Source organism: Coenobita brevimanus, chromosome 82, assembly GCF_032717465.1.
Source record: "Coenobita brevimanus isolate Jiangsu-jjx chromosome 82, ASM3271746v2, whole genome shotgun sequence".
Taxonomy (NCBI): domain Eukaryota; kingdom Metazoa; phylum Arthropoda; class Malacostraca; order Decapoda; family Coenobitidae; genus Coenobita; species Coenobita brevimanus.
The window spans coordinates 6,856,782-6,869,867 of record NC_137035.1 but is presented as its reverse complement, the minus strand read 5'-3'; positions in this window follow the sequence as shown (position 1 = coordinate 6,869,867).

The following is a 13,086-nucleotide window of genomic DNA, read 5'->3' as shown; positions in this document are numbered from 1 at the left end:
TTCTTTTCCAAATTTATTTTACTGAAGTATGTATCCATTTTGTAATACTAAATGAACAGAGTATGTACTTAGAGAGTATGTACACTTTCCCCTTGTTGCTGTAGTATAAACAAACCCAGCTGACTCAGCGCATTTTATTTCCTCGTGGTTATTTGTTCTGTTTGAACTAGTCTTGTTTAAACGTATTATTTCTTTTCCTTTTAATAATGTGTGTGTGTGTATTTATCTATTTGTATTTACCTATTTGTAGTATACAGGACTTGAGCAATGCTCGTGTTGTCCTGTCTCCATATCCACATTTATCAAGTCTACCTTTACACACATGAATGTTTTTCTCATGCACCACCTCTTTGTCTAAGTCGTTCCAAATATTTAAGAATATACCCAATTGTGATATACACGGAATGTACTATGCTCGTGGGTTTCCGTCGCTGTTTCTCAATAAGTCGAATTTAACTTTAAACTCGTTTAAGTTTTTAGACTGGACGATCTCTTTGTCCAGGCTATTCCATAAGTCTATACTTCTATAAGGAAAGCTATATTTCTTGATATCCTTCAAGGAGCTTGACTTTTTCAATTTCATTCCATGTCCTCTTGTTGCTCTCTTATCCCATAAAAACAGATCTTCTTTGTCAATTTTATCTACTCCCACCATGGGGAGACATGATTGCAGTCATGTCTCCCCTCTTTCTCCTTTCCTCTAGCGAAAGCAAATCCAGTTTTTCCAGCCTTTCTCTGTATGACAGGTCTGTCAGACTGGGGACCATCTTGGTTGCTGTTCTTTGTATTCTCTCAATCTTGTTTATATCTTTCTTTTTGTGTGGGGACCACACTACCGCTGCATATTCTAACCTGGGGCGGATCATGGCCACTATCAATTTTTTCATCATTTCCTCATTAATATAATGAAATGCTATTCTTATGTTAGTCAAGAGCTTATAAGTCTCTCCAACTATCTTGTTAATGTGCTTTTCTGGTGACAAACTATCTTGGACCAGCACTCCCAAATCTTTCTCTTCTCTCCTTTTTGTGATTAATTCATTACCCAAAAAATAATTCAGTGATGGTCTCCTGGTACTTTTACCCATTTCCAATATTTTACATTTCTTTACATTAAATTTCATTTCCCACGTCCAGCTCCAATTGTGTATCCTATCCAAATCCTCCTGCAGTATTTTACAATCCTCCTCAGCCTCTATCTTCCCCAAGATCTTTACATCATCAGCAAACAGACTCGCATAACTGTTCACTCCATCTACCATATCATTTACGTAAATCAGGAACTTTACTGGCGCCAACACTGAGCCTTGAGGGACTCCACTTGTTACTTCCCTCCATCCAGACATCTTTTCCTTTATTACTGTCCTCATTTGTCTGTCTCTCAAAAAGTCTCTCATCCATTCCAGAAGTTTCCCCTTTAGTCCTCCTATAAATTCTAGTTTCCACATTAGTCTCTTATGAGGTACCTTGTCAAAGGCCTTCTCTAAGTCTAAGTACACACAATCCACCCAACCATCTCTCTCCTGTACCACATCAATCGCTCTTGAGTAAAAGCTGAACAAGTTTGAAACACATGACCTTCCACTTCTGAATCCAAACTGACATTCAGCCAAAATATTCATCTCTTCCAGATATTTTATCCATCTGACTTTCAGGATTCTCTCACACAATTTTGCGACCATGCTGGTTAGAGACACTGGTCTATAATTCAGGGGTTCTTCCCTGTTTCCTCCCTTGTAAATTGGTACCACATTTGCCCTCTTCCATTCTTTTGGCACTTTCCCCTCTTCCAGTGAGCATACAATTAAGCTGTGAATTTTATCCACCGGTTGTTCTCTGCATTGCTTCAGTACCCAATTAGAAATTCCATCAGGTCCTGGGGCTTTCCTTACATCTTGAGTTTCAAGTAATTTATACACTTCCTGCACCTCCACTTTTATATCTTTCATCACCGGAACATTTCTAATCACTCCCTCCCCTTCCACAAGCTCCTTTTCTTTAGTGAAAACTGACTGGAAACGTTTGTTCATTATTTCTGCTTGCATTGCCGCATCCTTAAAGAACTCTCCATCTACTTTCAGCTTGGTGATTCCTTCCTTTTGTTTCAGTTTGCCATTAACAAATCTATAAAACAGTTTGGGTTCATCCTTGCATTTGTCAATTATACCTTTTTCAAAATTCCTTTCTTCTTCCCTACGTATTCTTGTGTATTCATTTCTTGTTCTTTTATATTCTTCCTTTGTTCTGTCGTTACCTCTCTTTCTCCAATTGTTCCACGCCTTATCTCTCTCTTTTTTGGCTATCATACACCTTCTATTAAACCACTCCTTTTTCCTGTTTTCTTTCCCTCTTACTCTTGGTACAAATTTTTCCACTCCCAAATTATAGAGGTCTAGAAAGATATCCCACTTCCTCTGTATCTCTCTTGTTTCTCTGAATTTTCTCCAATCCGCATTTTCAAAAAAGTTTCTCAATCATGTAAAATTTGCTTTGCCAAAGTTGTATCTTCCCTGTCTATGAAGCTCGTCTCTTGGCTCGACGTTTCCTATTAACATCTGGAACTCAATGACCACGTGATCACTTTTTCCCAAAGGACAGAGATATTCCAATGATTCTATTACATCGGGTTCTTTGGTGAACAGTAAATCTAACCTTGCTGGTGTGTCCTCACCTCGAAACTGTGTCTCTTCTTCGACCCACTGGTCATCACATTATTCATTATTATATTTAATAACAAAGGAAAAGGGGAAAAAGAAGTGTGTGGTAATCATAGGGGCATTTGTCTTCTTAGTATAATAGGAAAAGTGTATGGTAGGATACTTATAGACAGAGTTAGAGAAAGAACAGAGAAATTAGTTGGAGAAGAACAGGGAGGCTTTAGGAAGGGAAGAGGTTGTGTAGATCAGATATTCATTCTTAGATCTTTAATGGAAAAGTTTCTAGAGAAGGGAAAGAAATTGTATGCGGCTTTCATGGATTTGGAGAAAGCATATGACAGGGTGGATAGACAAGGATTGTGGAAAGTGTTATGAATATATGGAGTAGATGGGAAGTTGTTGAATGCTGTGAAGAGTATGTACGATGGTGCGAAGGCTGCAGTGCGTGTGGATGGTGAACTAAGTGAATTTTTCTCTTTGAAAGTTGGTTTGAAACAAGGATGTGTCATGTCTCCATGGTTGTTCAATCTGTACATGGATGGGGTAATAAAAGAGGTACAAGGTAGGGTAGTGGATGTTGGAGTGGCCCTGGTGAGAGAGGATAGTGTTTGGAAACTCCCTGTACTGTTGTTTGCAGATGATACTGTGTTGTTGAGTGAAGACGAAGGGGAGCTGCAAGGCTTGGTGGATGAGTTTGAGAGAGTGTGTAAGAAACGGAACCTAAAGGTGAATGTAGGGAAGAGTAAAGTGATGGTCTTTGAGAGAGGTGAAGTTAGTGAATGTACAGCAAGGTTAGATGGTGAGGAATTGGAAAATGTGAGTACGTTTAAGTATTTGGGTAGTGTGATGAGTAAGGATGGAGGTTTGGAGTGTGAAGTGCTTGAAAAGGGTACAGCAGGGAAGAAAGGTTGCTGGTTCCTTGAAAGCAGTGATAAGAAACAGGGAAGTGAGCATGGAAGTGAAAAAGTTACTACATGACAGTATTGTGATACCAACTCTAACGTACGGAAGTGAAGCTTGGACATTGTTGGAAGGACACAAGTCAAGAGTGAGAGCAGTGGAAATGAGTTATTTAAGAGGAGCCTGTGGAGTCACGTGGAGAGACAGGCTGACGAATGAGGATATAAAGGAGCGTTGTGGTGTGGATGTGGATGTGATAGGAAGCGTTATGAGGAACACACTGAGGTGGTTTGGCCATGTGGAGAGGATGGAGGGCGAAAGACTGACGAAGAGAGTGTATGTGAGTGAGGTGGAGGGGGGAAGAGGGAGGGGGAGGCCGAGGATGAGATCGAGGGATGGGGTGGAGAGGTATATGAGAGAGGGGGGTGTGAGTTGGGAGCAGGGCAGTGAAATGGCGGGGGACAGGGCGACTTGGAGGCGATTTGTTTGTGGCCACCCCAAACGGGATTGAGGCGTCTGGCAATAGATAGATAGATAGATAGATATTTAATAACATAGTACCCCACGAATCCTCGCCGCCTCCCGAGTACCATTCCTCCCAGTTCACCTCTTTACAATTAAAGTCACCCACCAAAATTATATTATTGCTTTTCTCAATTATTTTTTGCAAGTAGCTAGCCATATCTGACAACATCTCATGGTATTCGTCATCCTTCCATGCTCTCGTCTTTGGGGGAACATACACTACCGCCATATCTCGCTTAACATTCTCTCCAGTTTCTAATTTCATATATATCACTTCAGCCCTGCCTTCTCCCATTTCCACAGTATCTACATTTATGTTGTTCTTCACTGCTATCATCACTCCTCCTCCCTTTTTTTCTTTTCTGTCTTTTCTCCACAGTTTGTATTTACCATCTCCCAAATGAACATCAATATCTTCTCTTAATTTGGTCTCTACAAAGCACATGACATCAGGTTCATGTTCTCTCAAGAAATCATTAATTTCGATCCTTGTCGATATGAAACCATCGACATTAGTATATATCACCTTCAAATTATTTTTGACACTGTTAATACCCTCTTCTCTCGTACTCACTGTCCGTACCACTTCCTCAACTTCTGATCTTTCACAACCATCACCCCTAGTTTCCTTCACTTCTACAGTAGAACCTCTTTGGTCCGGACCCCTTTAATCCGGATTTCTGTTAATCCGGACAAAATTTAAAAATAATAAGCTCCAAAAATATGTTGAAAGTAATTCTAAAGTCATTTTCAGTATCGGCGCGGAAAGCGATCGTCATTCGTTTAGTCTCGGATCACGCTAGGTCGCAACATGGGCGCCTGTTTAAACACACGCTAGCATTCGTTCCATCAACTAGTTCACCAACCATTTATATTTTTATGCTGTATTTCAAAAGTTAATCCTCCTTACCATGCCCCTTAATGCAAGTGTAGCTTCTGCAATGAATAAAGGTGTTAAAAGGAGGAGTTTGCTTACACAAAAATGGGTCAGAATATTCTGCAGTGTTTAGTGATTACTGTAGGTTATTTTTTGTACTTAAATGTGCTTTACTTGTACATGAAACATTAGCTTCTTGCCCATACGGGTGTTATCAATATGCCAAAGATGACAGTGTATTTTTTGCCTACATAAGTTTTATTTTTATTCCAAATATTACAGTTAATTAATTAATTAATTTTTTTGCCTACACGGGCCTTAGTCACTTACTACAATTTAAAATGGAGGCTAGTTTCTTTTCATGGCCCTACCTGTAAATTATGCAATACAAAACTATCGTACATGATTAGTTTTGTTATTTTAGTATCCTATCATCTTTTGCAGTTAAGTAGGGTTGACATAGGCCACATATGTTAATAATTAACAAACATACCATATGTAGATAGAGTTTGGTATGAACTGGAGATTACCCTGATGGTCCGGACAATCTGCTAATTTGGACAACCCTTTCCCCCATATAGTCCGAATGAGAGAGGTTCTACTGTATTTCCTTAAATACCATTTCCTTACTTTCATATCCAATACTCTCCAAAAAAAAGTATTACGTTCTTCCTCTGTCCTCTTATCATTTTTTTCCTTTACTTCTTCCTTTAATGATTTTAAAACTTCTCTTTCTTCTTCATTCAGATCTTTTCTTATTATAATATTTTCCATCCCCGCCTCTTTGCTTAATTTCCAGGTCACTTTAAGTATCTCATTTATTACACTTTCTGATGTAAACTTGACTCTCATTGGTCTTGTTTCCCCTTTCTTATAAGGCCCTATCCTCCTTACTTCCTCAATTTCTTTTACCCACTTGTCTCCTTCGGGGTCAATCTTGCCTAATATTCCTCTCACCATGTTCGTGTCTCTCTCGAGTCTTGCGAACCTAACCTTTTCTTCCTGTTCCCTGTTTCCAAATACTACCACACATCTGTTCCTTTATACAGTTTCTCTCACTATTTTCTCTTTTTTCTTCAGTATTTTGACTACATTTTCTTCCATTTCTTTCTTGTTCATTTCCCTTTCTTCCTGGATGATCTCTCTTAAGCTGACCACTTCTTTCTGTTCTTCTTCTACGTGTGCCCACTTTGCCTTGTGTTCTTCTAATACATTACTCACCTTCTCCGTTTTATTAGTACTCTCTTCAAGTTTCCTCTTCAGTTCAACATTTTCCCTCTTCAAATTCTTAATCTCTTCATTGGCTGTTTCGTTGGACTGGAGTAGACTCTGTATGGTGGTTTCCGTATTTCCTGACACATCCTTTATCACTAGATTCTCTACTTTTTTTTTTGAGTTCACTAATCCTCATAATTAATGTTTTCACCAGGTCCATGACATTAGTATTAGCATCAAATCCTTGAAATTCCATTCCCTCATTGTTTACATTTTCGGCCATGTTTAACGTACCGGTAAAGTACCTAAACAGCTGTTACCTAATAAGCCACAAACATTCATGTATACTATTGCCAACAAATCTTTACATTTTTGGTAGTCTACGAACTTTCATTATTTTAAATTTAAAGAAAGACCCTAGGAGACAGGACAGACAAAATTCCTGAAACTTCTCAAGGTTAGGAGCGATGCCTGGGACGTCCTCTCTTTCTGGCTGTTCGTGTGTGTGTGTGTGTGAGTGGGTGGTTGGGTGGGTGAGTGTGTGGATGCATATGTGTGTGCATATCTGTGTGAGTGTATACTGTATGTATGAATGTATGTGTATGTCTGCATGCATGTTTCTCTGTGTGTATTTACCCAGTTGTATTTACCAAGATGTGATATACAAGAAATGAGCTACGCTCGTGGGTTCTCATCCCTGTTTTTCAGTATTGTCTTTGCTTTGGATCCATTTAAGTTTTTAGATCTGACGATCTCTTTTTCCAGGCTATTCCACAGGTCTATGCATCTATATGGAAAGCTACCTTTCTTGATATTATTCAAGTAACTTCCCTTTTTTTAGTTACACTCCGTGTCCTATTGTTGCTCTCCCGTCCCATACAAGCAGATCTTCCCTGTCAGTTTTTGGGAAGGCGGTGGCTCAGTTGGTAGATAGGTTGCCTGCAGTCCTGCTGGACCCAGTTCAAATCTGCGTTGGGGCAGGGAACAGTTAAAGGACTTGAATTTCATAAAAACAGACTTTCCTGATCTACTAGAAGTCCCGCTGACATGTCGTAAAAATACCCCTGCTAATACCAATACACCAGTCCTGTATAAGACAGCCCTAGCATGTATTCAGTATGGACGGTGGGTGTTAGTGCCGAAGTGGTGGCATATAGAGGTGTATGGTATGTAGAAGGACTACTGGGCCTTGAAAGCAGGTTGTGAAGCCTGTGTGCAGTTGGACACATTAAAAAAAATAATAATAATTTTTACTCTTATCCTGGCCCTGAACACTGCAATCATGTCGCCCTCTCTCTCCTTTCATCTAAAGAAGGCAGGTCCACTTTTTCCAGCCTTTCACTGTATGACAGATCTGCCAGGCTAGGGACCATCTTGGTTGCTGTTCTTTGTATTCTCTTGATCTTGTTTACGTCTTCCTTTTTATGTGGGGACCATACTATTGCTGCATATTTCAACCAGGGGCAGATCATGGCCAGTTTTTTTCATCATCTCCTCATCCATATAATGAACTGCTACTGTTATGTTAGTCAAGAGATTATATGTCTCTCTAACTACAGTATCTTGTTACCCTGTTTTTCATGTGACAAATTATCCATGACCAGCACTCCCAAGTCTTTCTCTTTTTGCTTTCGTGAGTTGTTCATTACCCATCAAATAATTCAGTGTTGGTGTCTTGGTACTTTTACCTATTTCCAATATTTTACATTTTTTTGCGTTGAGTTTCATTCCCCACATCCGGCTTTATTCATGAATCCTATCCAGGTCTTCCTGCAGCATTTTACGGTCTTCTTCAACTTGTACTGTCCTCGTGATCTTCACATTGTCAGCAAACAGACTTGCATAACTGTTCATTCCATCTACGTTTTCGTAAATCAAGAACATTTCAGGTGTTAACACTGAGCCCTGTGGAACTCCACTTGTTACTTCCCTCTGTTGAGACAACCTGTCTTTTATTGCTCCTCATTTGTCTGCCCCTCAAGAAGTTTCTCATCCACTAAGAGGTTCCCCTTCAGTCCTCCTTTGTGTTCCAATTTCCACATTAGTCACGTGTGGGGTACCTTGTCAGAGGCTTTCTCTAAGTCTAAATAAACACAATCCATCCAACTGTCTTTCTCCTGTGGCACGTCTATTACCCTTGAGTAGAAGCTCAAATTGGAAACACACAACCTTCTACTTCTGAATCCAAACTGACTTTCTACCAAAATGTCCTCCTCTTCCAGATATTTTATCCATCTGTCTTAAAGGATTCTCGCACAATTTTGCAACCATGCTGGTCAGGGACACTGGTCTGTAATTCAGGGGTACTTCCTTATTCCCTCCCTTATAAAATGGTACAACATTGGTACTCATCCACTCCTGAGGCACTTTCCCTTCTTCCAGAGAACACATGATTTAACCTTGAATCGTATCGACCATTTGTTCACTGCATTCCATTAGTATACAGTTAGAGATCCCGTCTTGGCCTGGGGCCTTCCTCTCATCTTGAGTTTCCAGTAATTTGTATACAGTAACCTCCCAAATAACGCAAGGGATAGGTTCCTGGAGAGGTTGTGTTGGTTAAAAACGTGTTATTTAAACATAATTTTCCCATGAGAAACAATGGTAATATTGGGGGTTACATTCCTGGACTCTGGGAAATTCTATCCATTTGGAGAGTTATGCTGCTCTAAACTTAAAAGCAACAATATTAATTTGAAAATCCACATAAAAACAAAAACAGTATATTTTGGGAGAAATTTGAGCCCTAGTTGGGCCGAAGCATTGTTTACTTCTCCCCAAATACATACTGTTTTCGTTTTTTACGTGGATTTTCTTTCAATTCTGCTTCATTCACGGCATTGTGAAAGTTCCTCAACATTATTAATGCATTAGTAAGTCATAAAAACACTACAGTAAAAGTAACATTTTCATTACAGTAAGTAGGTCACAAACAATAACAACATACAGCCTCACTTCATCTATGCATGGCTCGTCGTCTGCTGCTGTCCCTCCTCACCCCGCTGCCCCACCTCCCGCCGCTCCCCACCCTAAATTTGTTGTCCCTTCTCGCTCTGCTGTCTTTCCTCTTCCTCTTGCTCTGACTCCCGTGCTACTGGTGATGAAGAAAACTCCCGTAAGTTGTCTGTCTTCTTCATAAAGAACTGCTCCATCTTGGTCTGAGTGGTTTTCTGCTTTCTGTTCTGCAGCATCAAGGTGTAACAATTTAGATCTGCCATCACTTTCCTGGTCAAATTTTGTCTGAAAATGAGCCAAATTGCTGAGAATGGGATCAAACTTCATTTTCGAATATTATAGTTCAAATAAAACCAGTTTAAGCAACAGGCAAATAAAAAATTGGATTTATGCATAAACTGCCACACACGGTCTATCAGCTCGGGACTGTCCAAGGCGCGAGCAGCTAATTTGAACCCCTCACATACGTGTAAAGTCGCGTTAAATCGAGAAACCTGTGTTAGTTAAACATATCTCCTTAAATATTTGCTCATGTTAAAACGAAAATGCATTTTTTAAACGCGCGTTAGTTGAGAGGTTACTGTACTTCTTGCATTTCAACCTTTACATCCTTTAACACTACATTTCTTGTCACTCCCTCCTCCTCCACAAAATTACTCTCTCTAGTGAAGACTGATTGGAAGCATTTATTCATTATTTCAGCTTGCATAACTGCACCTGTATAGACATTTCCTTCTATATACAGCTTATTTATTCTTACTTTTGTTTCAGTTTGCCATTAACAAACCTGTAAAACATTTTAGGCTCTACCTTACATTTGTCAACTATACTATTTTTGAAGTTTCTCTCTTCCTGTCTGCATATTCATGTATATTCATTTCTAGTTCTTTTATATTCTTTTATCATTACTTCTCTTTCTCCGTTTGTTCCATGCCTTATTTTTTTTTTTTTGTTGAACCAGTCATTTCTCCAGCTCTCTTCCCAACTACCTCTTGACACATACTTTTCCACACCTGTATTTTAGAAGTCTAGAAAGATATTCCTATTCTTCTGTATCTCTCGTTTCCCAGAGTTTTCCACAATCTGCTTCTTCAAAGAATTTTTGCAATCCTGTAAAGTTTGATTTCCCAAAGTTGTATCTTCCATGCCTGTATAATTCATCTCTTGTCTCCCCTATTCCTTCTGTCGTTTGGAACTCATCCACTATGCGATCTCTATTTCCTCTAGGACAGATATTTCAGAGATTCAGTTGTATCAGGTTCTTTGGTTAGAATTAAATCTAGTTGTGCTGGTGTGGCATCCCCCCTAAATCTCGTTTCTTCTTTGACCCATTGCTACATTTAATCGTATACTGCTTCACGAATCATCATTATTTCCTCAGACCCACTCTCCCCAATTTACAGTTGAAGTCCCCCATCAAGATTATGTTGCTACTTTTCTCAATCACTTTCTGTCGGTATCTAACCGTGTCCGACAACATCTGATATTCCTCCTCATTCCATGCCCCTGTCTTGGAGGGGACATATGCTACTGCGTTGTCCCTCCTGCTTTTTTCTTTGCTTTCTGTTACCATGTTTATCACGTCAGCCATACCTCCTCCCAGTTCCACACTATCTGCATTTAGGCTTTTTTTTCTCTGCTATCATTACTCCTCCCATTTTTTTTTTCTATCTCTTCTCCTTAGTTTGCTTTTCTCATTTCCCAAATGAATTTCAATATTTTCTCTTAGCTTGGTCTCTATGAGGCACATAATGTCTGGCTCATTTACCCTCAGGAAGTCATCTATTTCTAGCCTTGCTGAGATTAGTCCATCTACATTAGCATATGCAACTTTCAGTCTTTTTGCGTTGTTTTTTAATCTATCCATCTCTCTCCCTGTCTTCTTTGGTACCATTTCCTCAATTTTTGATCCATAACTCTCCAATAGAACTCTGTCTTCCCTTCCATTATTCTCTGGTCGTTTTTTTTCTTCGTTTCCTTAACAAATTCCTTTATATTAGCTCTCTCTTCCTCATTTGCATCTCTCCTTATCCTCATATTTTTTAATCCTTCCTTCTCTGCTAATTTCGAAGCCTTGTTGATTATTTCATTTACTCTGACCTGAGACTGAAATTTTACTTTTGAGTGCCCTTTCCCCTCCCTCCACATATTTTCCCAGCCTAAACACTTCTTTTACCTCCTCCTGTGCTTCATCCTTTCCTTCCTTAAATATTGACACTATTTCTTTCACCTTTCTTAGTTCTTCCCTTTTCCTTTCTGACGTCACTGACTTCGGTTTTTCTTTCAAATCTGAGATAATCATGCATTTTTTCTTGTCTGTGGCATCTCTAACAAGTGATTCTTTATTTTTAAGTACCTTCACCACTTCCTTCTTCACCTTTTCCTGATTTTCTGTTTTCTGTTGTTCTAAAATCTCCTTCAGACTTATTTTATCTTCCTGTTGAGTGTTTTTTTTCCACATAACAGCACCCCCATGACACCCAGCTTTACCCCAGATACATGAGAGTCTGCTGTACAGTCATGTAGTGCCCAGAAGTGATAATGAGTGTATCTGTTTCATTTTATATGACCAAAAGTTCGATTGAGTGAGAGTTTGTGGCCGGGGCATAGTTGTTACCATGCGGATGTGACCAGAACATAATTAAGTTACCTAGTTGCTAAGTCATTTTTTTTCCTACTGTAATTTACTAGTATTAAGTCTCTTTATAATATAAAATCTCGAGTTGATGGTAATTAGTGTGCGTGTGGTTAGAAGTGTGTCAACCAGTTCCTACCTTGTTACTAAGACGTCGAGTATCATTTAACCACGACTTCGTATTCAAGCCCCGGGAGCGATCCAAGTTAGTCAGATGAAAGCAAGCTATGCGCGTCCAAGTGTGGAGGTCGAAGTACCAGTGAGTGAGTCAAAGTTCAAATTTGGAGGTCGAAGTCCCAGTGCGTGAGTCAAGGTCCCAGTGTGGAGGTCAAGGTCAGCAGTGGCAGAGGACTGGACCAGTGAACTATGTGCTCAGAGGGATGATTATGAAGAAGCATATTGGACTGGGACAAAGGAGCTATATTAGGACCATATATATATATATATATATATATATATATAGATAGATATATATATACTGTATATATATATATATTTTTTGGGGGGGAACAACGTGCCAACTGATTCTGGTTTAAACTGTGAAGCAAGTAGGTGGGGAAGATTTCTACTTTTCTTTTGGTCTTGTTAATACACATTTCCTCCCACTTGAACTTTTTTGTTTGTATGGCCCTTGAGAACTGGTGGTATAGAGCTTACCTAGTAGTTTGTTAATGTGAAACTTTAGAAGGATTTTGGGAAATTGTGAAGGTCGGGCTTGGGTTGGCCTGGTTGGAGACTGGCTGGCCCCGTCATTTTGGCATGATACCATTCTTAACGACCACTTGAAATGTAATAAACGCAACCGAAGAGGCCGCTAGTGGGAGAGTCTCCATCAATCTGAGTTCCAGACCGTTCCAGCACACAGTGGTCATCAATAGTGACTTGATTTCTGTTCCTTTTGACCACATAAAAGTCTGGATCGCAGAGGTGACAGTACAGTCAGTTTTCAGAAATGCTTCCCAGTTGTAAAATGAGGGTGTGCTTTACTAGGAAACTCTCCTAATTTTAGTAAACTGCCTTTTACTGTTGTTATTTTTTATCAACCCCAGTCTGTCTGGTTAAGCAGACCCATCAACCACAGGCAAGCAGCCACCGCTGCAGGTCCATCCCATGCAGTGAACTGATGCTCCTCTTCAGTTGACAGCACCTTGCCACAGTGAGGCATGGGGGGATGGGGGGGAGTGTGGAGATCTCGTTCCTGGGTGGATGCAGCATTTGCATCTCTCCACCCATTTATTAGGGGCACCATAGTAGGCTTCATTTCGTCCTGTGATCTAGTTATATGGTTACCACCCAGCATTGTAAATGGTTTCCTGAGCTAC